This window comes from Podarcis vaucheri (genome assembly GCF_965113315.1).
Source record: "Podarcis vaucheri genome assembly, chromosome: 9".
In the NCBI taxonomy this organism is placed as follows: domain Eukaryota; kingdom Metazoa; phylum Chordata; class Lepidosauria; order Squamata; family Lacertidae; genus Podarcis; species Podarcis vaucheri.
In genome coordinates, this window is record NC_138767.1 from 38,419,304 (window position 1) to 38,446,840 (window position 27,537).

At 42.6% G+C, this 27,537-nt stretch overlaps 1 long non-coding RNA gene across 1 annotated transcript; it reads left to right on the plus strand.

Moving 5' to 3' along the window:
- Window positions 1-9,338: 9,338 nt before the first annotated feature.
- On the plus strand, window positions 9,339-22,035 carry LOC309540719. The gene is made up of 3 exons (XR_014223426.1): window positions 9,339-10,437; window positions 10,889-11,015; window positions 20,987-22,035. It is a non-coding gene; the product is annotated as an uncharacterized lncRNA (long non-coding RNA).
- Window positions 22,036-27,537: the final 5,502 nt, after the last annotated feature.

Sequence of the window (27,537 nt, forward strand, 5' to 3'; positions counted from 1 at the left end):
ATGAGTGTCAGAACAGCATGAGGTACATTCACGTACATCATCTGGCCGAAGGTAAATTTATCAGCTTCTTTGACAAGGCTTGCAGTGGCCGCTACTGCCCTTAGGCATGGAGGCCATCCTTTTGCTACTGAGTCCAATTGTTTTGACAAATAAGCTACTGGACGGTTCCAACTTCCTAATCTCTGGGTCAGGACTGCCGCTGCAATCCCATTCTGTTCATGTACATACAGCTGAAAGGGTTTTTCTGAATTAGGCAGTCCAAGGGCTGGGGCCTCCATAAGTCGTTGTTTGATAACTAAAAAGGCTTGTTGCTGCTCAGGTCCCCATACGAATGGGTCCTTTTCTGCACCTCGAGTGCTTTCATGTAAGGGCTTGGCCAGACTGCTGAAATCAGGTATCCATAGTCTACAAAACCCTGCTGTTCCCAAGAATCCTCTGAGTTGTTTCCTTGTGGTGGGTTCCTTGATAAGGCAAATAGCTTCTTTCCTCTCTGGTCTCAATGCTCGTTGTTGGTGTGAGATGTCAAAGCCCAAATATTTGACCTTTTCTAAACATAACTGTGCCTTTTTCTGGGAAACTCGATAGCCAGCTTGCCAGAGCAAGTGGAGCAGTTCCTCTGTACCTTCTTTACAGGTATCAAAATCCTTTGCTGCTAGTATAAGGTCATCTACATATTGCAGAACCACCTTTTCTCCAGGTATTGAGGGGTAACTTGTTAGATCCTTCGCCAAGGCAGTGCCAAATAAAGTTGGGGAATTTTTGAATCCCTGGGGCAATCTTGTCCAGGTTAGCTGGCCTTTTGTTCCTGTCAAAGGGTCTTCCCACTGGAAGGCAAATATAGGTTGGCTCTGTGGTGCCAGCCGGCAACAGAAGAATGCATCTTTCAAGTCCAATACAGTAAAAAATGTTGCTTCTGGTGGGATCAAACTCAGCAAGGTGTATGGGTTTGGTACATTTGGGTGCAAGGTCTCGATAGCCTGGTTTACGAGCCTCAAGTCCTGCACTGGCCTGTATTCATCTGTCCCAGGTTTTCGAACAGGCAAAAGGGGTGTGTTCCATTCTGATTGGCAGGGCTTAAGCAGACCATATTTTAATAGGCGGTCCAAATGTTTCTGGATGCCCTCTGCTGCTCGCCGGGGTAAAGGATATTGCTTTACAGATACAGGGGTAGCCATAGGTTTTAAGGTTACTACAATTGGAGCTATATTCTTAGCCATTCCTGGTGGGCTATTTTCGGCCCATACTCCTGGTGGCACCTGTAGGGTTCGGAGGAGCTTGTTTAACTCTGTATCCAATGTGGGTTGGACTTGCAGGGCTGACATTAGGCGCCATGATTGTTCCTTAGGTACTGAGAGGGAAATTATTCCTGCTGCCTTTGATGGCAGTTTCATTTCTGGACCTCGAGGAGTGAAGGTGATTTGGGCCTGCAATTTGGACAGCATATCTCTACCTAAGAGAGGTATTGGACACTCAGGTATATACAAAAACTGATGGGTTAAACGATGTCCCCCAATCTGGCATTCCAAAGGTTGGAGGAAAGACCTCTTAGCTGACTGACCAGTGGCACTTTTAATGACTACACTTTTGGATGCCTTTTTCTGCAATAGTTCTGGGAGTACTGAGTATTCAGCCCCAGTATCAATCATAAAGTCTATTAAATGGCTTCCTAATTGAATCGTGACCGTGGGCTCCTGGAAGCCTAACTTTATGGAGTCCGGTCTTTCCTAGTCTTGGGTAAAATCCTCCTCTGCCAGTCCAATGAAATTGTCTCTACTCTGTCCTTGTCCAGGTCTCTGATATCTTCCATTTCGGATCATTCCCCGTCCCTGTCCCTGGTTTCTTGGGCCGGAGCCTGGGCCTAGGCCTGGGCGTACTTCTTCCAACCTCAGAGGTTCAGGACATTCCCGCTTCCAATGACCCTCCTTCTTGCAATTCGCACATTGATTCCTTCCCAGTGGTGGATTCCTTCCCCGCCCTCTTCCTCCATTTAAGGGGCGGTAGTCTTGCTTCACTGCTGTGGCCAGCATTACCATCTTTTCCTTCTGCCACTTCTTCTTCTCTTGTTTCTCAGCCTCATCCCTATTCCGATAAACTCGGCGTGCAATGGCCATAATTTGGCTCATCAGCATCCCTTCCCATCCTTCTGATTTCTGAATTTTCTTACGAATGTCAGAAGCGCACTGGGCCACAAATGTAGCAGTAATCATTCTACTGTTTTCAGGGGCTTCAGGGTCAAAAGGAGTCCATATACGATAGGCTTCTTGCAGCCTCTCTAAAAAGTCTCCTGGACTCTCATTTGGTTTCTGTTCTACTTCTGAGACTTTAGACATATTAGTGGGCTTCTGGCATGCCCTGCGGATACCTTGCACAAGCGTCTGGCGATAGGTGGTAAGTCTGGCCAGGTGAATTACATTGTTTGGATCCCAATTAGGATCTTCCAAGGGAAAGTGGTCTTGGAGATGACGGTCAATATTATAAATATTTCCCACTCTGGCCTGCTCACGCAAATATATCTGTGCCTTTTCAATTATGTCTCTCCTTTCCTCAGTGGTGAACAGAGTATTCAGGAGCTGGCGGCAATCTGTCCAAGTAGGACTATGAGTGTTTATTATTGAAGTCACCAAGTCCATCATAGCCTGAGGTTTTTCTGCAAAAGATGGGGTGTGTGTTTTCCAATTCATCAGATCCGTAGTTGTGAATGGAATGTACTGGAGGGTCGAAGTTCGAGGTGGCCGTGGTCCGGGTTGCCCGTTAACCAGCACAGGCTCCTCAAGTGCATCAAATACTCTTCTGAGAGGGGCTAGTACGTGATCTTTCTCTTCGCTTTGCTCTAGGGGCCTCAAATCATAGGGGATGGTATTTGTCCCAAGGCGTTCTTTTAGCAGCCTTATACGCCTGGCTGTATTGCTTGCTGACCGATTAAGGTCTCCCTGTAACTTCTGTAATAATTCTCTAGGACTTGGATGTACAGGAGTTTGGGGTAGGCAATCAGTTATTCCACTAAAAGAGACTGTAGATGGAGTTCTACTGGGACTCACAGGTGGAATAACCACTTCTGCTTGGGCTTTATTATAGGCCTCCAATGCCTCCTGAAGATATTTATCATAATCTATCAAGGAATCAAGTTCTGTGACTCCAGCCCCATTATTCATTCCACTTTCTTGCCTTGGGGTTACAACTGGTGGAGTGTTTGGATTAGGCTCCCTTCGATGTGGAGCATAGGGTGGAGGTGGAAGCAGCTCTTCCTCTGGTCCCTCAAAAATGGGTTTGAGTTTATTTGGCAAGATTCCTTTCCTAGCTTCGGCTTTTACAGCCAATAATTTGCATCGTTGGACTTTGCATTCCCTTATCCATGGAGGATTTTTATTTAATGTGCTCAGCCAAGAATCTATATATGAAAATTGTTCTGGGCACCCTCCAGTTTCTTTGGCGATGTTAGACCAAAGTTTGCTTACTAAATTTATATCAAAGGTTCCTTGAGATGGCCATTCAGTATTTTGCTTCGGCCACTCTAATTCACATAACGTTCTCAGGCGCTCTGGCGTCATTTTGACTCCATACGCCCCTGAGAAGGCTTTCTTAAAATTATTTAACATACATTCAAGAGGTGTATTTCCCCCCTTTGAACCCCCAACTCCCATTGTATGGCCCTGTGAAGTATCCACTCAGTCACTCACACACACACTTCGTGGGTTTCCTTGCCTGGTGAAGTCGCCTTACCAGGAACCGAAGTACTGCCCACTCCACACTCAGGTCAGCTACAGATTGCTCTGTACTTTCTCACACATACAATGCGCTAGATACTTCACCACACACTCTACCTCCCATTCTTCCCTTTTCCCCCACCAGACCACCATCTGATATACCCAACCACCTAGCGTACTCAGTTCCCACTTGCTGAGACGCAGAAGTTTGATCAAGACTTCTCTTCCTCCCAGTTAATTGGAGGGCCAAAAAATCCCTTTGTGCACTTACCCTTGGTTGGTTCCGTTTCCCCCCCGGTCCGTCGCCGCCAGTGAGCAGGGTATCAGACAGATGAGACTTCTGCGTTCCCCTGGAAAAAAACTTTCCAGTGCGCGCTGGGTAGGCAGTGAGTGGTCCTCTCTCTTGTACCCTGCCCAGTAGGGCGAAGGGGCTGCGTTCCAGCAGACCACTTATCCGAGTCACGGCACCATAAAATGTAGCACCCTGCTTGTGGTTAACGCTTAGCTGGAATGAAATATTCAACGCAGCAATAGAGAAATTAAAATAATTATTTATTTGTCAGACAAATAAATGAGAGGCACAGTGGTATATGGTTACCAAGCTCTGGCCTGGCCTCCTGCCATTATGACCAGCACTTATATTCCCTTAATCCAGCCCCCTTTGCTCCTCCTGTGGCTACCTCTGTCCAATCAGCCTGGTTGAATTTCCTATTGGCTGATTGCTAGAACCAATCCTAGAAGATACACCCATATCCTCCTGTCCTTATATGGAACACAAAGAGCTATATATTGTTACATCTATAAATGACAAATAAGTAGTAATATATCTTACATGTGTCTCAACAAGGCATCTTAATTACCAGCTCACCTCTTGCCCTCCTTGCCCTATTGCCTTCTAAAACAAATGGTTAATCTTAAATTTTTATCTTAAACATATGTCAAGGATCTTGAGTTTCACATCAACATTGAAAGATCTCCTTCATTTGAAGGTTTCTAAACAAATGTCTGACAACTAATATATCAGGACTGCTCAGATGGCGTCTTTCCGTCTGGCAGGGCTAGGCTGGTGGCTGACTTAATTTAACTCTTACAACTATATGAAATCTAGCATTTCTTAAATCCTTTGCATAATTACATTTAAGACAATATATTTAATACATAACATAGGTAGCCTTTAAAAAGGAATAAGGCCTTTGTAAAGTAGAAAAGGAACTCAGTAAAAAGGAACACAGTAAAAAACCGCTTTAAAAGAAGCCTCTCCAGTTTACATTCCCCCCCCCCTTCTCCAGCCAGCTGCTTTTCCCATTAGCTCTTCCCAACATTTATTGCCCTTTAACTCTCTTCAGTTTAAGAAAGAAACAGCTTTAAAAAGACTTCCCAAAAAATGCTTTCTTTCTGCCAGCCAGATGCTTCTCCATTTGGTCTTTAACCTTGGAAAGAAGATCTGGCTCATTTTACTGGGAGGCACATTGGCATTATTTTACTATTTACTCATTCCTAATTATTTATTTCTGCCTTTTTTATCTTCTGTAACATATAGGGTCAGTGTCCTCACTCAGTCTGTAATTCCAGCTTTTACGACTTTGAGAATTGTTTTCTGCTATCAATCAAAGGGGCCCTTGTCTAGGAGAATAAACATTACCAAGGTTGTAAACTGCTGGCTTGAAACTTTTGAAAATCTAAGCTCTCTCTTTAATATACAAGTCCTGATCAAACATTAATAAAATGCAGGCTTATGCCTGATGCCTCAGCATGGAGGGCACACCATCAAAGATGGCTCTGAGATAGGATACTTTAGGCCAGCCTTCCCGGTCTTTGTGCCCTTCAGATGTTTTGGATGACAACTCCCATCCTCTCTGACTGCTAGTTTCTTCAGCTAGGGCTGAAGAGCATCGTAGTTCAAATTATCTGCCGGGCATCTGACATTGGAAGGCTGCTGTTGGCTGTGATAATTTATTTAGGATGCAATACAAAATGCCTGCCTCTTCACAGTCTCCCCTTAGAACTAAAAGAGTCCTCCCTTAGGCAGAGGAATTTGGAAGTCATTCTCTAGTCTGGCTCTGCATGTCTGGTCTTAAAAAGATAGCATTATAATATACTACACAATGAATTTTTGTTAACAGTGGACTGTTATTCTAGACAACAGGGGAATCTTCATTTTCGAATGCTCCCTCATGTTGTTTGTAAAACATCAGGACCAAGAATGGCACACCTCTCTCCCTGAAGTGCTAGTTCCCCACCTCATTCATAGAGGATACCTGTGCCATGGGACAGTCCATGCTAACAGAAGGCCTTTGCTACCTTGTTCTGCTGGTTGTGTGTTTATAAACACTTAAGAGCTCTTGTTTTAATAGTATCTGTCCTAACAGACAGGGGATTGTCAATCAACATGTTGAAGAAAGGAGGATGGCGAAAACTGGAGGCGGCTGAAAGATGTCCATCTAGCCTTTGTAATGACAACAGTGAGAGAAAAGTGATAATGATCTGTAATTGCCCTACACCTTGTCCACCCTTTCAGCTGCACCATACATTTAAAGCACAATTATACCACTTTAACAGTCATGATTTCCCTCAAAAAATGCTGGGAATTGTAGTTTGCTAGGGGTGCTGTGAGAGTTCCCCTCACAGAGTGGCAATTTTCAGAGTTCACTGGGAAGAGGGATTGATTGTTAAACCACTTGTGGAAATTGTAGCTCTGTGAGGAGGAAGCCATTTAAAGTGCTATCATTATGTTTTACATGTGTTGTTCTGATATGGCTTCTTGGGCACAGGGAAAGCAGGGCAAGCAAGTGGATATCGGCAACAGTGGTAAGGAGGGGGAAATGGGTGCACTCAGGAAGCTGGCTGCTGAGGGGATCTTGCACAAAGGCCTCCGAAACATGAAACAGGCATTGCACATAAGATGCTCCTTTACAAAAGGGGCAGGAGTGACTGAGTCCATCTCTAGTAACTCACACACCATGCACTGTCAGAGCCCTGGAAATACCCAAATCTACATTATGATAATGATGCACATCACACTATACAAGGCAGGCAGGCAGGCTACCTTCCTGTAATAGCCATTTTTCAGATTATATTTGCAAAGTATCTTTGTGAAAAGAAGATCTTGTGCAGCACTACAGGTGAAGGACAGAACAATTTGTTTCACTTCAGTTTCACAGGTTCAGAGGCTCTTACCTGTATATTCATAGCAAAAAGAAACATTTGCATGACATTTCACAGAGTAACAGTATACTTCCCTGCACAAGATTATATTTGGATGTGAAAGTCATGTGCGGACTAGTTCTGCGTATAGAGCTATGCCATATTTTGGCCATTCTGAATACAGAAGCTTCTATCTCCTTGATTGTCCGTTTAATTAGAGACAGCTATCACAAGGGGTGATGGATCAAGTTTAAGCCAGACAGGAAAGTATACTCTGAAGTGGGAAACACATTGGGAGATGCCACCTTGATACCCCACTACATAAATAATGGGATACCAAGGCTTCTGATCAGTAAGTGCAACACAGCAAGGGAACTGCAATTAGAACATCGGTGACCCAGTTGATATTCTTGTGTCATCCCATGCTGGTTAGAGATATGAAAAAAAAAAGCCTGATGAATATTTGCCTTCATTATCATTATATTGTCTAGTACTGTAGCCCTTACGACAACCCTGCCAGGTAAGCCAGTATTATTTATATTGCAGAAGGGGATGGGGGATGGGACTGGAGTTGCTTACCTAAAGCAAAGGTAGATCTAGGGGAGTGCATGAAGCTTCTGGGGTGCTGCAGGGGGTGCCACAACTATGACATCCAATGGAAGGTGAGAGGCAGGGGGCGCACACTGGATTTTAGCAATTGCATAGGGGACTGTTATGTACTGAAGTTCTCACCCTGGGCCAGCAGGGGGATATTGTAGATAGTTATGCAAATGAAGGATTGAAAGTGATGTTCAGTGATTGGATAGTTTGTATGCAAATGAAGGATCGAAAGTGACGTTCAGTGATTGGCTAGTTACAGAAAATGGTTACTGTTGCATTCTAGTGGAGCTCTATATAAGCAGTCTGACTGAGCTCCTCAGTTCAGTTCTGTTCCAGCTTACAAATAAAGAGCTGCTTTGGAAGAATCGCTGTGTCGTCTGATATGTTCGCCCACAACTTAACAGGCACCACTGAAATATTAGACGCCAAGGACTGCCACTGACCTAAAGCCATGAACTACCTTAAGTTCTGTACGTAACCCTGCTGAAGTCAATACAAAATAATGATTGCATATTCCTTCTCCTTCACATGTAGAAATTTAACACCTGCAGTGTATTAGTAAGGGGGTTGAGAATTAATATACCAATGTTATATATAGCTAGTTCAGCCAGCACTTGAAAACTACTCATGCGTAGGCAACCTAGTCAACTGAAGAGGGGAGACATCTTACCCAGCTGTTTCTGACTTTTAGTAATTAATAGGATCCTCTGGGCAAGAATATATTGTTTGTTTGTTTAAAAAATCAAACAAAATAATAATAAATAAAACCATAAAAAATTAAAAACAAATTTACATGTGTGTGTCTCCAATGTAGCCTCATTCTTGAGCATTGTGGAAATTTAAATGATGCTCTCCCATGACTCTGAGACTACCACAAAGTTCATATTCATCTTCCACAGTGATGCCACATTGGGGTCATTCTAGGAAACTAAAATAGTGGCACAGCACTGCTGCCTAAAAAGTCTACTAGGGAGGCCCACAGATGTACAAGGAAGCCCACCCAAGAGTGCTTTCTCCATCAAGCATGAAACCAGCCCTGCACATTGTATTATTAGCAACCTCATACTGAATTTGTTTAACCGAACTACATGTTTTCAGAGTTCATTCTGCCACTAGGTGCAAATATTGTCACCTTCCCTCCAACAAGGGCAACCTAAGAGTAATTGGATTCACTCAGGGATATGAAGTTGTCACCAGTATATTACTTCTAGATCCTGAGGAAGACTCTGCCGGGGGGATGGGGGACGGGACCCAACTCTGTGTGGTTCAGGAAAGTTTTTTACCAGGAGGACTTCTGCTTTCTGTAACATTATTCTCCCTTCACCTCCCCACAGATTTCTGTAATAAATTAATGCTGACACTGCTGGTACTTGTTTACAGCACACTGGTTTCCTTTCCACCATTTGAAACCTCCTTTAGGACTTTTGGTGGTAGAAACTGTCAAAGACACCATAGGATAATGTCATAGCTTCCTTGAAAAACTGTAGACCCATGGAAGAGTAAGATGGGAATTTGTGGTGTGCAGTACACAGCATATCCGAGTGAAGTGTTCTGCCACAGTAAATAGAGATTTGTTTTTTAAAAAATTAAAACAAGCCTAGAAAGTATAAAACCACCATTTTGTACAACCTTTCTGAACTTCCATGAAAGGTAATTATTAATCACTGACTGTATTTAAAACTAGGTTTCCATAACTCTTTTTGGGCTGTAAGAATTTGAAAGCTCTGTCCAAAACGTGACCTTAGCTCCTAGGGTAAGGAACTAGAAATTAACCGATTTCTACAGGGACCATTCTATTAACTGTTCTGTATGTGTAGTAGTAGTAGTAGTAGTAGTAGTAGTAGTAGTAGTATTGCCATTATTTGTTACTATCCCAATAACTCCTGGACTCAGTTGGTCAATGGACTCAGAACTCATTTATTTTAGTGTACACACATGTGTATCTGTCTCTTACACACAGTTTTATACCAAAGCAACTCTTGGCAAATTCTGCCCAAAGAAAAGCCAGATACAGTATCTATTTATTAAAATGTTTGTATACTGCTATATCAAAAATAATATCAAAGCAATTTACAGTGATATCTATAACTAATAAAAACACATACAAAGTTTAAACTGAAGACAATCATTTAACAATTATGGAAATATATTTTCTTAATTGTCTGCATAAGCTGGGTGTTTAAAGCCTGCAGAACTGCTCTGAAAATCTCCGAATTAGCATTTCATTCCACAGGACTCACAGGTCACATTAAAGGCTCTGTTTCATGTTGATGTCAATGAGCCTCACCAATTCAGGGGGTGACCAGCAACATTCCTTCAGATGATCTCAGTGATTGCGCTGGGATTTAGACAGTCCCTAAGGTATCCTGGACCTAAGTTGTTCAGGGCTTTGAGAATTAATTCAAGGCCCTTGAACCTGCAAAACTGTTGTAATGCAAAATAAGCCAGTATTAAAAATTTGCTCATACTGTACATAGGATGCAAGACTGCAATGTTTAATCAATTAATTGGTTAGATTAATAAATTAAAGGCTTTCTTAATTTACTAAAGAGGCAACAAGACAGCAGATTTTCACAAAGGGTCAGATCCAACACTGCTGTTCCGCTAGTGTGGCAGACTTCTGCTTGTGGAATGGAAAGTCCCCTCTTCTTTCCTGCAGCTCCCTATGCATCCTCAAAATCTGCTGCAAGGGGTTGGACAACCCTACTGAGCAGATCTGAGGGCACACGCAGAGAAGAGAAGAGAAGAAGGAGAAGACCTGCTGCACAATAGTAACTCCTTGCATGTAGTGTTGGATTCAGCCTATAATTATTATTATTATTAATAATAATATAAGTATTATAAAATGTGCAGGTGACAAGAAAACCTTAAGTATGGTGAGCAGGTGAAGAAGAAGAAGATAGGATTCCTGCATCTGTAGTAATCATGAGGAAGAAGAAATTTCTGCACCTACAGCTGCTAAGATTCCCTTAATACACAACTATCAAAGGTGCAGAAACACTGTTCTCTTTTTTTTACCTGCCCACTCTAACCTTAAATGCCACATTCCCCATTTTGTCTCATGCTGTTTCAGATGAAGCCTGCTACATGTATTTTCTTAAAAAGACAAATATAAGCAGATGAGTGGCCATTTTGCTAGGTTGACCAGGTTTTACCCAGATTTTAGCCATGCCTTTATTTATTTATTTATTTATTTATTTATTTGAAAACCATTTCTCTGCCCCTTATAGAAGCGGAGAGGTAAAATGAGGTAAATATGAGGTAAAATATTATTATAGCTGGGGTACCAAAGTCTGTTAGCAAATATTAGAAAAGAAATAAACTGTAGTATTTAGATAATATTTGGGATATGAAGGGGAACTACAAGCTGCCTTTACAGAGGGCTCTCCTCTCTTTGAAGAAATTGTGAAGATGTTTTATTCAAATGAATCTTCTTTCAGAAAAGGCTGTCTGGTCCACATCCAGTTTAAAGTTAAAGAACCAGAGGAAGGGGGAGAGAGCAGGTTCCATGAAGTTGCTCAACAGTACACCCACATGGATCACCTGGTCACTGTCTTATCCATGATGGTGAGATGTATTTCTATTAAAATTAGAGTAATTCTGTCTAAATTTGCACCTCTACACCATAAATTAACACATGTAAATTTTATGCAAATCTGCACCCTCTTTTGTTCTCTTTTTCAACGATGCACTTCATCTTTCCTTGGCAATGCATAAATGACCACCACAGGCTGTTACTCGCACAAGGTCATTCAGTGAACTGAACAGTTAAGTGGGCATTTGAACTTGGGTCTCCTCGGCCCTATGCTGACATTCAGACCACGACACTGCACAGGCTCCTCTGACTATACAGATACATTCACTGGTTCAGAGTCTAATATGGGTGGATGGTACTGTGTTACGAAGGCCAAAGCAGTTGTCACAGCCTGTGATTTTACTGACAACCCTATGACGGGTTCAACTACCCAAAGGCTAACTTACAGGAACTATGACACACATGGTCTTTTGCAGAAACCTGAGGATAAATGAACGGAAATTAGAAGCATTTTCCTCTAGAAACAGAGTGCTCATCTACCTTATCTTAATAGTTATAATATAGTTATAGCATCTCGGGCTTATATTGCTTTTAGTCTCATTTATCACTAGGGATGGGGAAATCTGTCAATTTTGGTTTCTCTCAATTTCTCATCTTCAAGTTCAGTTCTCCATATTTTCATACCAGTTTGCAACTTTTTAGAAATAACAAAGCCCTCATGAAAATTCATCCATGAATTTCTCCACACACACACACACACACACACACACACACACACTTACTTTTTTAATGCAATTTGTCAGACATTCACATTTTTGCAAAGCAGTTTCCCTGAATATATTTCCCCAAATACATCATTAACTTCTGATCACTAAAATATGCAGTGATACGCACACTTTACCCTAGTATAAGCATTTTTGTAACACATTGCAGGGCTTACTTGATGAGAGAACTACATTACAAAATTCAGAGAAGAGTAAATTTAGAAGAATGGCTGTGTTTTGGTTGGTGCATTGTTTCAGAAAGTGCATGTTAACCTGGTTTCCCATTAAATGTGAACTGGTATTTCTCCCCCATCCTTATTGATCACACAAGACTGTACAATGACGAAAAATGTCCCAAAGTCCCATTGTACAAGATTGTACAAAAAGGAAAAATCCCCAAATACTGAGTTACATGTTGGTGTGAGGGGAAAAAGCATGGCCACCTGCATTTCCTGGCCCTGCCCCTTCTGTCAATTCTTGCTCACTTCCCTGCCACCATCTATACATTGGAAGGACTGAAGCAGCAAGCCTGCTGCATGCCTATAGGCTCATGCCTATAGTTTAGAATCCTGCTCACGCAGCACTATAAATTGCATGGGGATCTTCTGTCTGAGGGCATCAGGATGCAACAGTGGGGGGTAAGGCTGCAAGTGTGAACCTGCTCTCTCCATGACTGTAATTGCTTAAGTGGAGAAAGCCTAACAAAGATTTGAGTCTACTTTAAATTTAACCAGTTGGTACCAGAGATGCTAAAAATCCAGCTCGCTTATTCTTGCCCCTCACTCCACCCCCAGCCACCCTGACCACTTTTCACATAAGCCCTAGAGCAGGAACTAGTTATTCCTAGTCAAAAACGACACCTTTGTGTATGGCATTTTATGTCACACAGTAGATAGTTGAGGGGAGGGTGGAAAATAAGGTTTGGGTATGTCTAGGAAGAGATGGCAGAAAACTGGGAAAGGTTCTGTAAAGGGAAATTCATTCTTCTGTTACAAATGGAAAATATGACCAAAGTGGTCAACAAAAGGGGAACTGAACAACATAATTTATATGGCCTTTCAAAAAGCCTACGACAAGTTCCTCACAGGAGGCTAGTTTAAAAAAACACTCTAATGGGCCAGAAACAGGTTGGAAGGCTGCAAATTTTTTTTAAGGGAAAAGCAGCAAGGTTTTTTTAGCTGACAGAAACAAAACAGAAATCACCAGAACCATCTAGACAATGCTCTCCTGCGTGTCTGCAGTTGGGTACCAAGTGATTTTATTTGCAATTTACTTCCCCTGTTCAGATTTTTTCCAGATAGGGAAAATCCAAGTGTATTGTTGAAATACTAAAGCGTACCAGTTGAATAGGGAAAACATCATGTGGGCAACATCCAAAAATCAAATGCAGTTTCAAATCTACATTAAACTTCTGTGCGGTTAAGGCCTTTGTCCATTTCAAAACATTAGAGGTAAAATCGACAAGGCTTTCTTATTTCATTTTTATGTAACATGATTTTTGAGTGATATTTGGATAACACAAAATATGGTATTGTCTTGCCATGTGTTTATTGTAATTCTCTTTTTAAAAAGACAAGTCCCTCCTTAACCCTGTGCACTGAAGAACTGGAGAGAGGGGAACAGTTGATTAACAGCAATAGGAACTGAAGCAACTAATCAGTGATAATGTTTATTTCCAAAATTTAAAAAGCATTGCTTGTTGGTTTATGCATATCATAGCTCTACTAAAAAGCTCCACGCCCCTTTTTCAACTTCTTATCAGCTGGCAATCCCAGCTTAAAAAACTCAAAGGCTAAACAACTTTAAGAACTATTTTTGCCAGTTTGCTGCTGGACTCAGCTCAAAGTTCTTGAATTAATTCACAAAGCCTCAAACAGCTTGGTCTCAAAGCACCTTGAAAATTGCCTGATCCTTTATGCTTCACCTTGGTCACTGAGATTCTCTGATGGGGCACTTTTGCGGTTCCCCACACCCCTGAGGTTTGGTCAGCCTTTATTAGGGACTGAGCCTTTAGTGTGGCAGGGCTTGCTGTTTGAGTTGTTGCAAGCGGAATGCCTGAGCTGGACCTTATGCAGAGAAGAAATGAATGAGCTCCACCACAAGAATGCATTCCAAAAGGTTTTACTGCAAAACGGCCTTAAACTACAGTACTTACAAAATAAAACATTGCAAAAATACAAAGTAACAGATTGCTTGTCTTTCTAGTCCTTAATACAGTGGTACCTTGGGTTACAGATGCTTCAGGTTACAGACGCTTCAGGTTACAGACTCCGCTAACCCAGAAATAGTTAAGAACTTTGCTTCAGGATGAGAACAGAAATCGTGCTCCGGTGGTGCGGCAGCAGTGGGAGGCCCCATTAGCTAAAGTGGTGCTTCAGGTTAAGAACAGTTTCAGGTTAAGAACGGACCTCCGGAACGAATTAAGTACTTAACCCGAGGTACCACTGTACAGTTTAAGAAACTTTCCTCTCTCTCTGGCCCCAAAGAGCAATCCTATGCAATCATCTTGTTTGTTCATCATCGCTTAGCTGAGCTTCTACTGCTGTTGACTCCAAGGACTGACTAAGACCCTGAGTTCTCTACATAACCTTTTTTTTTTTACTTCAGTGCATACAAACATTACAATTTATGTGCATTAAACTTATATATTTAACACTTGCCCTGTGGAAGTCCTTGCCAGCAGAAGTTCAGCAGGAATCATCCCTGCCTTCTTTATGTCACCTAAAAATAGGGTTATTCAGATGAGACTTCGAAATGCAAATTACTTTTTAACCAACAAATATTTATAGATGTCCATCCCTGCTCTGATATTTTATTGTTGTTGTAACTTTTGTATGTTGTGCATTGCCTTGCTGTAGTTTTACAAAAGTGCAGTTTGCAAATATTTAAATAAAGAAATAAGTTTTTATGATTGCCAACTGATTAGAAAAAGCAACACCGTCTGTTCCCTACTCCTCCCGTATAACTGTAGCTTTATTTCACCATGTGAACCTAAAGGTTGCCAACGGCGGAAGTATGCACAACAAACTGCTACACTGGTCTGTCAAAAAGTTGACAACCCTGTCACTATGTGCCTACTGAGCTATAGCTCATTCTGTTCGTCGGCAAGAAAGTAATACTCGTGGCATTGCTGTTCCAACCCTATTCTTCTCCTAGGAAAAACTGGGCAGAGACATCCATTTCCTTTTACTACACAACCGCAGCCCGTTTTTATTTGTGGCACATTCTTGCCCAGCTGCTGCTGAAACCTCCTGGTTTGGTTTGGTTTGGCTCATTGGACACCTGGAGCCAATTAAGCGGCCTGGCTGAAGCTTAACCCCCCGCCCCGCCCCCGCCCAATGTACTGCCACTTTCTCCATATATCCTTTCTGACGGAGAGGGCAGGGCTATGGAAGAAAGAGTGAAAGGATTACAAATGTCTCCAGCATATTACTTTTTACTATTTTCAGGGTGGTGCTTGTGTGTGAGGAGCAACTCACAGTTCTAAGTCTCCTGTGCAGATTTACTCAGAGGTAAGTCCCACTTTATTCAGTGGGACTGACTTCCAAGTAAGTAGGCATTCCGAGTAAGCATTGTAAGGCAATAAAAGAAAAGGCACTACTGTTCTTATGTCACCAAAACTCAAATATTAATTTGGGAAATGTGCTACTATTAGTTGTAGGGCACCATCTTTTCTTACACTAAATTTAGAGGTATCTGTATTCTAACAAAAACATATAGTTACTGTATTTTGCCTCACCCTGCTATAATAGGACTTTCCAGAAACTGAATTTATTTGAATTCACAGAGTGGTTTGAAGGTTGTAAATTCAGTTCCGAAAGCTGTTTGCAGAGAAAAGAAAATTTTCTTCTCTTGTAAATACTGTATGCCTTTTAGCTTGTTGGTTAGGTAAGATTTCTTTAACTTTGCTCCGATCAGGAGGAGCCAAAGCCCATAAATGACTGTTAGCAGAGTGCTGGCAGGCATACGGAAGACGCATGTGTTTTCCCTTTAAGAGTGGTCAGCTGAGGGGCTGTTGGCAGCATTCCTCTGACAATCCCAGCCGTGTGTCTGTGTCACCATTTCTCTCCTTGGCATGCTTCTTCAAGTCAGTGTATTAAGTTTAGAATGGTCTGTGGTTGGTTTCGAGGGGGCAGAGGGTGCCTCCTTGCATCGGTTTATGTCTTTAGTCCAGAGAGGCATCTTGCTAAACTGCTGAGTCTGAGTCTCAACTGTGTGGAAAAATGCATGGCTCCCAAATCGGTCCTTGGCAACACAGCCAAGATGAAGCAGCTCATACATTTTCCTGCACTGTGTGCACAACGGAATTCTCAAGAGGAGAATTCTCTCCTAAAACTTGAATTTCTCAGTCACCCTCCAGAAAGGATTTGACTCTTTTTCTAGTTCCTGTGTAGAGAATGCTATTAATTAAAGGGCAGGCGGGGGATGGAAACACAGAGTCAGTGTTTTAATTTTTGAAGTGGACAGATGCCGGGAGATGAGACCGCCTGGAAATATCTAATTCTAGGTATGTAGGCTATTGTGGTTACTCTCCCGCAGTGATGAGGAAAAGCATTCTACACATCCGTGGTTTGTTTTTGCTTCAGATGTTCAAGGGCCAAGTGTTGGCATTAAAAAGAGGTTCCATTGCTGAGCCTTGGCTCAGATTAATCCCTGAATAGAATAAAAATAAGTTTTCTTTGGTTAGGAGAACGAAACAGTTTTGGCATATGGTGATATTAATTGCTGTTTCCTGGCTGGATTTTTTATTTGTTAACTGAGTCTAAATACATAACAAAGAGTACTCCATTTTATTCAATGCAAAAGGAAGCATTTTGCTTCAAAAACAGAGAACGCCTAAAGGGCTAAATCAAACAAATAGGGCCCCCTTGGTCTTCTGGAGTAAAAATATAGTACGTTGCCAAGGGAAATGAGCCAGTACTTTACTTGCTTAATCAGAGTTGACTGTCACAGGCGTTGGCTTCATTTAAGTTAGATAGGCCTCAGCTTATTTGGTGATCTGGGCCAGAGGTTTCTGAAGGAACACTTTCTCCATCATGACCCCCCATTAGAAATAGGAAAGCCATTGTGGCAAGCAGCCATTGATAGACAATGTGCTGCCTCCACTGTAGGCACCAGTTGCTGGGACTCACAAGTGGGGAGCATGCTGTTGTGCTCAGGCTTGTGCTTTCAGGCTTCCCATAGGCCACCTTGAGAACAGGATGCTGGCCTAGATGGACCACATCCAGCAGGGCACTTCTTCCATTCTTATTGTCCTCTGTAAGAACCATTGTCTTCTCTAGCCCTATTCAAGCATGTGTAGGAGGCACAGTTGTTGTCCATATTGGCTCTGCCCACCCAGTCTCTGTCCTTCCCATGTTGAGCAGGGAAGGTCTGAAGAGGGGCTTTTGCTTGCAAGCGGTGGCCCTTCAGATGCTGTTGGATGATAACTCCCATCATCCCTGCCAATTGCTAATGCTGGGTAGGGTTGTTGGGAGTGGGAGTCTCACAACTTCTGGAAGGCCACAGTTTCTCCCTGGCTGAGCTACAATGACTGGTAGTGGTTTTCCAGGGCTTCAGGCAGGAGTCTCTCCCAGCCCTACCTGGAGACATCAGGGATTGATCTTGGGACCTTCTGCATGCTCTACCAGGGCCTCTGAGAGGAATTTTATCAAGAAATGTCTCTTTTGGTCCCCTTTCCTTCTCCATTGGTTATACTGTAAGGTCAAAAAGGGTACGGAAGACAAGAGATGGGCTGAGTGGAGCACTCTGTTATTATTCTGCATGTAAGGCCTTATGCTCTTATACTCCCTCCATGATAAATATAAATAAAATAAAAGAGGATCAGAGATGAGAAAGCACATTTGATTGGAACATCTTTGATTATGCTACAATACAGATAAGGCAAAATAATGCACATTGAAACATCCCCTTATATTGCAATGCAGATCAGATCACCAGAAGACATTAGTGTTAGTAAAGGAAGGAAGATAAGCTTACTATATGCTTTTTAAAAATAGCTTTTCTGGACTTTTATGAAAAATTTCAAATCACAGCATGAAAATTAATTGTTATGGCAATGTTTGATTCAAAACTTAGCCTGGCCAAATTCACAAGACGTTTCTGAGACATTGTAGACCTTAAATAATTATTAATCAGCTGAGGTTTGCTGAGTGACCTCTCTCCAGAAGCTACTGTTGCTGGAATTGTTAATAGTACTCTTAAGCTAGCACACACATTTGGAAACAGGTCACCAAGTCTGTACTTTCTTAACAAGTTCAACAGACCTAATGGCTTAAACTGTACATTTACAAAATCTGCTCCGTGTACTGAGGCTAAATGTTGCATTTCTTTTCCAAAATCATCACCAATTAAAATCAGCAGGATATTGCTGTGATAAAGATAAAGGTTTTCTCTCCACTTCACTTTCAGACATGGTGAGATATTTCCACAAGAAAGCATTTTTTGTGCAAATTGCTTAACAACATTGAAGTGGACAGTTAACCCTGTTATAACATTGTCTACCAAAACCTAAAACACACACTTTCTGAAGTGGGTCTCTTCTGGAGTATCATCTGTGTCATTCATTTCTTCCAAGTTAGCATCAGGTGTGCTGTTGTCATGTGACCTTGTCCTCTTGCACCTAACTTAATTACATACAGAGTTTTATTTCTATATTTAGGTCTGATGCAACCAATCTGGCTTCATTCCACATGCATTTCCGCTTCTTTTGAAGTTTTGTCAGCTCTGTTACATCAACATCCAGTGTGGCATCTCTAGCTTGAAAGACCTTGTTTCAAATATCTATGCCAGCTGACACTAACACACAGGCAAAAGATGTCACATATAATAAAACTCCATGGACTTCATTTCTTGTTTTGGCCATCAAATTTAGTTCTAGGAGGTCTTCCAGTGCTAATGTAATAACAGGCAAGTGATCTGCAAAATTCAACATTCAACAGGATTTGAGCATCTTGTTTCAGACATACTATGAAGAGAACAACCAATATAGTTTTTGTAGTATTTCCTACCACTTAGGACTGGAACTGAACAGGTGGGACACAGTTTTAATTGTTCCAAAAAAAGGGTTATTGCTTCAGGGGTGCAGTCAGCAGCAGCATTTCTACATAAGTTGAGTGTGTGACAACCACAAGGTGAAAAAAATTGCTTTTGAGTATTTTTATTGTATTTCTGCTTGTGCCAGTGGCGTAGGAAGGGGGTGGCGGAGGGAGCGTACCACCCCCAGCACCATCTCTGGCAGGGTGACAAGAGGGCACCCCACGGGGGTGCCATTACGCTGCCACAGCAACATGCAAAGGATCCTCCGCTCACGGCTACACCCTCCGCTGCAGCCTCTTCACCCCCACAGCAAGGACGGAGGAGCGGCAGGAGGAGCAGTAACAGCAGCCGGCATGGCAGCAGTGGCAGCAGCAGTGGCAAAGGCCACCGCCTACCTGAGGCACACCATCCCCGGTCGCGTCTGCTCTTGCTCTAACCGCCACCGCCTCAGTGTCACCTCCGCTGTCTCTGGCGGAGTGGGGTGGGTGGGGGAGGCGCATGTGGGCAGAGAGAGGGAAAGAAAGAGTGACCTGCCCGGCTCTCCCTCTCTCGCACACCTGACGCCTGACTCTGGAGAGCCAGTGTGGTGTAGTGGTTAAGAGCAGTAGACTCGTAATCTGGTGAACCGGGTTCGCATCTCCGCTCCTCCACATGCAGCTGCTGGGTGACCTTGGGCTGAAGTCTCCCAGCCCCACTCACCTCACAGAGTGTTTGTTGTGGGGGAGGAAGGGAAAGGAGAATGTTAGCCGCTTTGAGACTCATTCGGGTAGTGATAAAGCGGGATATCAAATCCAAACTCTTCTTCTTCTGATGGAGTGGGGCAAAAGGCTGGGTGCATGAGGCAGAGGGAGCGAGCAGAGCATGCGCCATACGTAGCAGCACTGTGCATGCACCGTACGGTCGGTTTGCCCTGCCCCCCTGCCCCGGGTACCGTTCATGCTTTGTTCACCCCTGGTTTGTGCGCCATTGTATTTTCATGCCACATTTGTCCCATTATCGTAGGCTTGTGCTGTACATTCACTGAGAGGAATAGCATGTTCTTCCAATGCATTCGTTATCATCTGAGCCATTTCTTTCCCTCTTTTGTTGCTACAATCTGCAAACTTCAGAAATCTTTCTTGAATCTCATACTGCATTTCTTTTAAAAGTACATCTCCAAAGAAATGTTGTTTGTTCAACATGGGAAGAATCTGGTGTAGAGTCTACTATTACTGCAAAGCCTTTGCAGATTGCCTCTCAAGCAAAAAGTGTCGCTTCACAAGATTCAAGCATTTTGTAATAAATTCATTTTGTGAGGCAGGGGACAAATAACGAACTTGAGGCTGCTCACGCCTTTTCTGTGACTCCTCTGCACTTAGCACATGTTCCTGAAGGATGGGGATCCTACTTGGAGAGCAGTTCAATGAGTCCTAAAAAGTTTCCATTGTTTGAATCACCAATTCGATGGGATGAATCATTAACTGCTAAACCATTTTCTCCCAAGAAGAGTGCAACATTGGTGATGCACTTTAACAAGTACCATTTCACAGCTTCAGTTTTGATGGATGCTTGTAAGATGATGTGAACTCCTGTCCCAGACTGCAGGAACATTTCTAGTTCGCCAAGCTAGGTAATGTTCTCTGTGACTATGACCTTTCTCATGTTATTAACTATCTCCTGATTCTTAGGACACTTGTCTGGAAAAGATCATTTTTCCAGATGTAGTGAGTTCTTCATCTGTTCATGATGGTAATGGTGGCAATGAGCTGCTTTGCCTTCTTCTGCTTTGCCTTCCTCTTACCACACTTTTGAGTGATAGCTGATCCACAGCCATTTGATGTACCTTTGGGGACGATTAATTTGTTCATTATCCTGGAAGAACTGTTCTGTCTGCTGCTGTGCTCAAAGCACCCTATTGCGACCTTTGGAGCACCCATCATCTCATGTTTGTAGTGTTGTGCCCATAGAACCACCGTGCTCCAACTTACTTCCAACTATATTTTGGATAGGATATTGACTGTGGAAAGGCATTCTGCCTCTATTTCAGTGATCCTTGACAGTGACTTACCAATCCTACCATTCCTGGTTATGGAACGTTTATCTGATTCTTATTAGTTTGTGACTCCATGCACATATTACATGTCTTCTGTTTATGAATTTTGATACAGTATAGTGTTATAATCAGTATATTATTCGCCAACGTGTTGCTTGTTGTTGTTCAGATTCCTCTGCTTGAAGGCGGGCCACTGTCAGCACCGACACCCTTCACCGGCAGACAGCAGTCCCCTCAGAAGGTGAAGTACATCACCTGCAGGAGAGGCAAAGCGAGCTTGCTTTCTCGCCTTGCCCACTTACATTAAATTTTGCTGCCTCTCTGGATGGCATGGGAGAAGTAGATGGGGGCACACTGGCAGAAGAGGAAGCGGGCAGAGGAAGAAGTGTCATGGCATTTTGTGTAAATGCAAGTATTCACACAATATATGCATATGTTTTCTGAGGTCCCAGGAAATTTCTGTCCCCTGTGCCCCCCTTTTGACCCCAGGCAGGGGTACAATGTACCCACTGCACCCCCTCTCCTGGGTCCTGTGCTCTGCCACCGAGCTATGGCTTTTCCCGCTTGTCTTGCAGTAGCTTATCCAAATTGACCCAATTTCCCTTGAAACTTCTCCCGTTGAAGCAAGACCCTAAAAATGTGTGAAATTTGGTTCCAAATTTACTTCGGACAGGAGAGATATCAGCTTGAACCCTGATAAAGAAAGCCTATTTAATCTGCAGTGTTTGCATGAAATGTATGGAAGAAAAGCTCATGGCATATTCCTATGCCATGAAGATGCTTTGAAGGTGTTAGAAATATTTAATTTGCATCATTCACAGGGGGGAAATGTAAACTAGACCGACTCTGTTCTGAGCTGTAAGAAATAAATGCTTCGAAATGGGGAATAAGGAGGTTAGGGTAAAGTGACCCGCAGATAACGACAGGCTAAAGTTTTGCTGTCATGCAGCACAAAATGTTTTAGAATGGAAAATAATTAATGTTGAGTAAAGAATGGAGCTGAGATTATTATAATGAGATACAGTGTGCTCTTCCGACCATCTAGGGGTCAATGTTACTTGGTTCCAAATGGTTACGAGTAAGTAAGAATTGTCCTGCTATAAAGTAGAAATAATGCAATGGTATGCAGTCAGTTTTACAGTGACCTTAAGGTTAATGGTAGTTGCTCTTAGTATGTTTATAAAGGTTTAAAAGAGACATATGAACTGAAGATTTTAAAGTCTAGAGCTACAGTACTAAGCAGACTATAATATTGAGATTTTGGAATAAAGTGGCTTCAAGTATGCTATGCTTGGCTGTTGCTCAATAGTTGAATACTTTCATGGTGACTTTCCTTTCAGAATAGTACCACCTCTCGAGTAATATATCACTTGTATGTCTCAATCTGATAACAGATTGCACCAGTATATTATTGCAACAACAGATGTATTGCCAGTGTAGTCCTCTGCATTACTGGAACAGAGCACTTGGAAGATGATGTATTTCTCAAAATATGGCACCAACCAAAAGAAGGCAGGACCAGGAGCAGATTTAGTTCAATATCCTAAAAAGAATTCTGATGCCACATAAGCTCCCTGGTACAAAGATATAATGGCTTGGCACTGCTCTAAACTGAATTCCCGTTTGGTTTTGGACTCTGGAGTTCACACAATCGGGTCATGGCTTAAATTTATTTATTTTTAATTTAGAAGGAACAACAGCTGAGAGCTGTAGCCTAATATAACTGCATGACTGAAGTATTTCCACAGCTAATTGCTCACATGTGTATGAGTAGCTGTATGTGTAGGACTATGTTCAATTATGAATGAGCATAATCCATAAGCTAAAACTCCAGACACTTACGATCCAGTTATTCTTTGGTCTTGGAAATTAAGATATTTCCAGACGTTGCCTCAGGCTTCCATCTCCCTTTCAGCTTTTTGCACGCTGCACAAACCTATTGGAAAATGTGTTGGTACATCCATACGGGGAGCTGGCTTCAGGCACTAGGCCCATTGGCAAACCAACTCTGCATTACAAGGATGTCTGCAAACAAGACATGAAGGCTGGCAACATCAAACCAACCATGTGGGAATCCCTTGCAGATGACAGCAGTGCCTGGAGACAATCAGTTAGCTTGCGTATTCACAGCAGTGACCAGAGGAGGAAGGACCGCTGGGAGGTGCGTAGAGAAAATAAAATGCCATAGTGCATCGTGGCAAAACTGGCCTCCTTCATCTGCTCCACCTACAAAAAAACAACCTTCCCATATCGGTCTCTACAGCCACAGCAGGTGCTGTAATTCTCCAATGGTTTGATTTTACCCCCAATGGTGCACTCTTCCATTGTCTCCTGAGAGAGACGGATGCCATCAACAACATCCATACATATGCTTAATTGGGGATATTTATTAATTCATTTTTTAAAAAAGACCAAGATCACACAATTCTGGGTGGGGGAAATGTCCGTCTGGCCACCACACAAAGAGTATTTCAGGACAAGGCGTATCTATGCAGTAGGAACTAAACACTATGTGGCAAAATATAATAAAATAAAATAAAATAAATAGGGCAGTCATATGAGACTATCTTGGAGGCTTCAAGCATTGTCCCCCCACCCAGTTCAACCTGGAATTTACATGTTCTAAATGAGGTAGTTGGTTTTTATGTCTGGAGAGAGGGATAAACTTGAAACAGTCCTGTTGGTTGCTGAATAAAGCCGACTCAGCCTAGCCCAGAAAAGTCTCTTGGTTGCCACCTCTCTATTAACAGCTTTATATGGGTCTATATGCCTGAGAACATGTATTCCTTTCAGTCTTTGGTTTACCTTCTGCTAAAGTTTCTCACTGAAATAGGTTTTCTCTTGACCAAAGTTTCTGGAAGAGGGCAAAGCACCTGCAACGGTGTACTTGAAGTATTTTAAAATGCAAGTGTCCGGTGCCCTCTGTCACAGTGGCTTGATTAACTTAGAGGTCACCAACAACTCTACAACTTCTAAAACTTAATCAGAGCAGGACTTCAGAAGGGCATGTGTGTGTTGTCTCCACTGCCCCGTGATGTATAGATTCAATATCAAATATCTGAGAGCCATCACTGAAGTTGAGATATTGGCGCTTAATCCCAAGATTAAGTACCTCCTTTGTTAGATTGTTGTCCTATAGCAGGGGGCTGCAGGCCCTGGCGGGTAGGTGGGGGGGGTGGACACTGAGTTTTTCCAAGGGGTCCATCAAACTTCACAACTAATGCCCAGACACTCAGCTTTCATTTCAAAAACAATAATGCAAGTTTCTACCTGCTATGAAAGGGAAGCAAAACGTGATTCCTGTGAGATGAGCCAGTCTGGCTGTCTGCTCCCACCTTTTTAACCAATGAGGTTTTAACCAGTGAATGAAGTGAGGGCTGCAATTGATGAGTGAGTTGTTTGGACACCAGCCAATAGATATGAATCCTAAAGTGTTGCCATTTCTCCCTCCAATTTAATGGACTTTTATTTCCTGCATGTGTTTAGTCCTTGGAATAGCCAAAGTGTACTTTACTCCATTCTAGCAACCAGAACCAATACTTCCCAATCTGTTACCAGTTATTTTCTGCAATTACTTCTACATAGTAAATGTTCAAGGATTCCTTTTCCTCACATGGGAAATGCAAACTGTGAAACTTTGCAGAGAGGCTCTTCAAATCACGTCCAAATTTTCGTGCACCTTGAGAACATAGCATGCTTAGTGTGATGTTCTTTTTCTATTTCTGTGCATCACAGTCTTATACTTCATGACACAGCCTTTTCTGATTGGCCAATATACAAAGTAATAGGGTGGACAGAATACAAAAACGCACTATTTAGGAGGAAGGTCTTGCAAAAGTGTGTAGCCAAAACTGCATGCCAAAATTCGGAGAAATTCTCACTAACATACTGATGAAGTTTCATGAAGATTTTTTTTTAAGCAACAACACCCACAACCCCCAAATTGCTGCAGAAATGTGGAGAACTGAATTTAAGATTGGAGAAAATGAGGAACTGAGAGAACCGATCCCTAGTAGTCACACAGCTGCTCACCTGGGATGTAGGTGCTTTAGACTGAGGGTCTCTTATTGTGAGAGAATTCAACCCCCAGTGTGTCAGTCCCTTTACTAGGAATACATATGTATACCAGAGATTCTACATGTTATTTTGGTGTTAACTAGGGTTCAAAACGGGGACGCGGGTGGCGCTGGGGACGCGGGTGGCGCTGTGCGTTAAACCACAGAGCCTAGGATTTGCCGATCAGAAGGTCGGCGGTTTGAATCCCCGCGACGGGGTGAGCTCCCATTGCTCAGTCCCTGCTCCTGCCAACCTAGCAGTTCGAAAGCACGTCAAAGTGTAAGTAGATAAATAGGTACCGCTCCGGTGGGAAGTTAAACGGCGTTTCCGTGTGCTGCTCTGGTTCGCCAGAAGCGGCTTAGTCATGCTGGCCACATGACCCAGAAGCTGTACACCGGCTCCCTTGGCCAGTAAAGCGAAATGAGTGCCACAACCCCAGAGTCGGCCACGACTGGACCTAATGGTCAGGGGTCCCTTTACCTTTACTAGGGTTCAAAACAGATAAGCTATAGGATATATGTTATCAGATCTCCTACTGTTGGGTTTAATTATTCTTTTTTAACTTGAAAGTTTTTCTGGGGAAGCAGCAGTTCTGGAACACGGAAAATGTAACCCTTTCCCTCTGTGCCATTTTCCCAGTCTCAATCACCCCCAAACTGCTATTAGCCTTTCTGTGAAGGAAATACAGGTACCTTTTGTATTTGCACATTTCTTTCTCAAGTGGGGCTAATAGCAGCTTTGAGTGGGTGGGTTTGCTCTAAACTGGAATAATGGTAGGTGGGGGGAAATATTAAACACTTCCTCCCCGGTACTGCCGCTCCAATCCAAATCAATCCTCCCACACGGTTGCTTTGACAATACAATAAGTAAGTAAAAATAAGGCTGCCATGGGATTAAAAGGCGGTGCCTTCATATCTGACTAATTGTGATGCACCACATACTAAGTTGAAACAACTTATTTGTCACACTTGGGGAAGATCAAGACCTTTTCAGCAAGAAGTTTGCATCCCACAGGCCTGGAGGGTTGCCCTCTGCACTCTGTACATAATGCATCCTGCTATAGGCATCAGCAGACAGGCCAAATGACACATGTAGCCTTGGACCACCTTCTATTGCTTTTTCATGGTGTGTAGTAAGTAAAGGTTAATTGTTATACTTTTCGTAAAAAAAACAAACGAAACCCTTTTTACTTGACATTAAGCCATCAGATAGAGTTCCGAACACTGGAGTGTTTATACGGTGGTTGGTCCCCCCCCCCATTATTGCCCTCCTTGTACTGTCCTTTTGACAACAGCCCCTAAAGTATTCAAAAATTACTTTGCAGGCTCATGATGTAGTGTCGCCAAAGGCTAATTGACTCGTCCTTCTGTAATGATCCGGGGCTGTGTATACAGATGCCATTGTTCCCAGTCAGCTGTATACATGGACCTTCAGCTGAATGCTGGGGTTTCATAACTATTGGCTCTCTCTTTGTCCACCTGGATCACCAAAGGAGACTAAGGCCACATTCGGACCATACATTTAAAGCACTTTAAACAGTTGTGGCTTCTCTCAAAGAATTATGCAAGCTGTAGTTTGATAAAGGTGCTGAGAGCAGTAGGAAGACCCCTATTCCCCTCCCCAAGCTACAATTCCCAGCATTTGATTTGATTTAATATTAATATTTTGTTTTTCCAACAAGAAATGTTATGCTGGATGATATCTTCTCTCTGGGAAGGGACTTCTTCTGTGCTCAGTACAGCAGGCAACACACTCTCAGGCAAAATGATAGTTCATAGTTCTCAGTGAAGAGGAATTGACTGTTAAACCACTCTGGGACTTGTAGTTCTGTGAGGGAAATAGGGGCCTCCTAACCACTCTCAACACTGGTAACAAACTTCAGCTCCCAAAATTATATGGGTGAAGCCATGACTATTTAATGTGGCATCATAGTGGCTTGAATGCATGGTCTAAAACAACATAATTGCTTGTAATCTTTCTTAAAATTCTTAAAATTCCAATATGTGGACATTAGATATGTTTAATTAAGAAGCAAATATACTTTTCTGTGCCCAATGCATGCAGCTGTGTTGATAGCTGTGTCTGTAGCTCATAGGAAGGTGTCCCACGTCTTGTAGAAATCACACTCATTTCTCCCTGTATCGCCGCCTAGCAGGCAGAGAGCCCTTATAGCTTTGTTGATAACGCCCTATCCTAACTTTTCTAAGGCTTGCTCACACGCTGCGCTGAACACAGGTACAAGCTGCTTCTACCCATGTACAAGCATTTGTGTGAGTGGATTTGTACTGCTCAACTATTGTGTACACAGATTGTACATATTGAATGGGACATGCAAAGGTGTGAACACCCTTGTAGAAAATAATCTAGGGACTGTAGTGCCCTCTTCTATCCTCTGTTATATGGCTAATCTAATTCCAGAATGTCAACAGATGCAGAAACATGCAGCGTTAAAAGCATTCTTCCCACTACTGGAAAAAATCCAAAGGTCCCTAGATGGGCTTCTCTGAGAAGACAACCTTCTTTCACCTCTGAAGTCCAAAAGTCATTTCAGGCCTGCCTGAATAAGATTCTTTCCCAGCCCCATTAATCAATGACTAGCAGGTGTCCACAGCAATCATGATTACATGTGCCAGGCTGCAGAAAGATAACTCAGAAACAATTTAA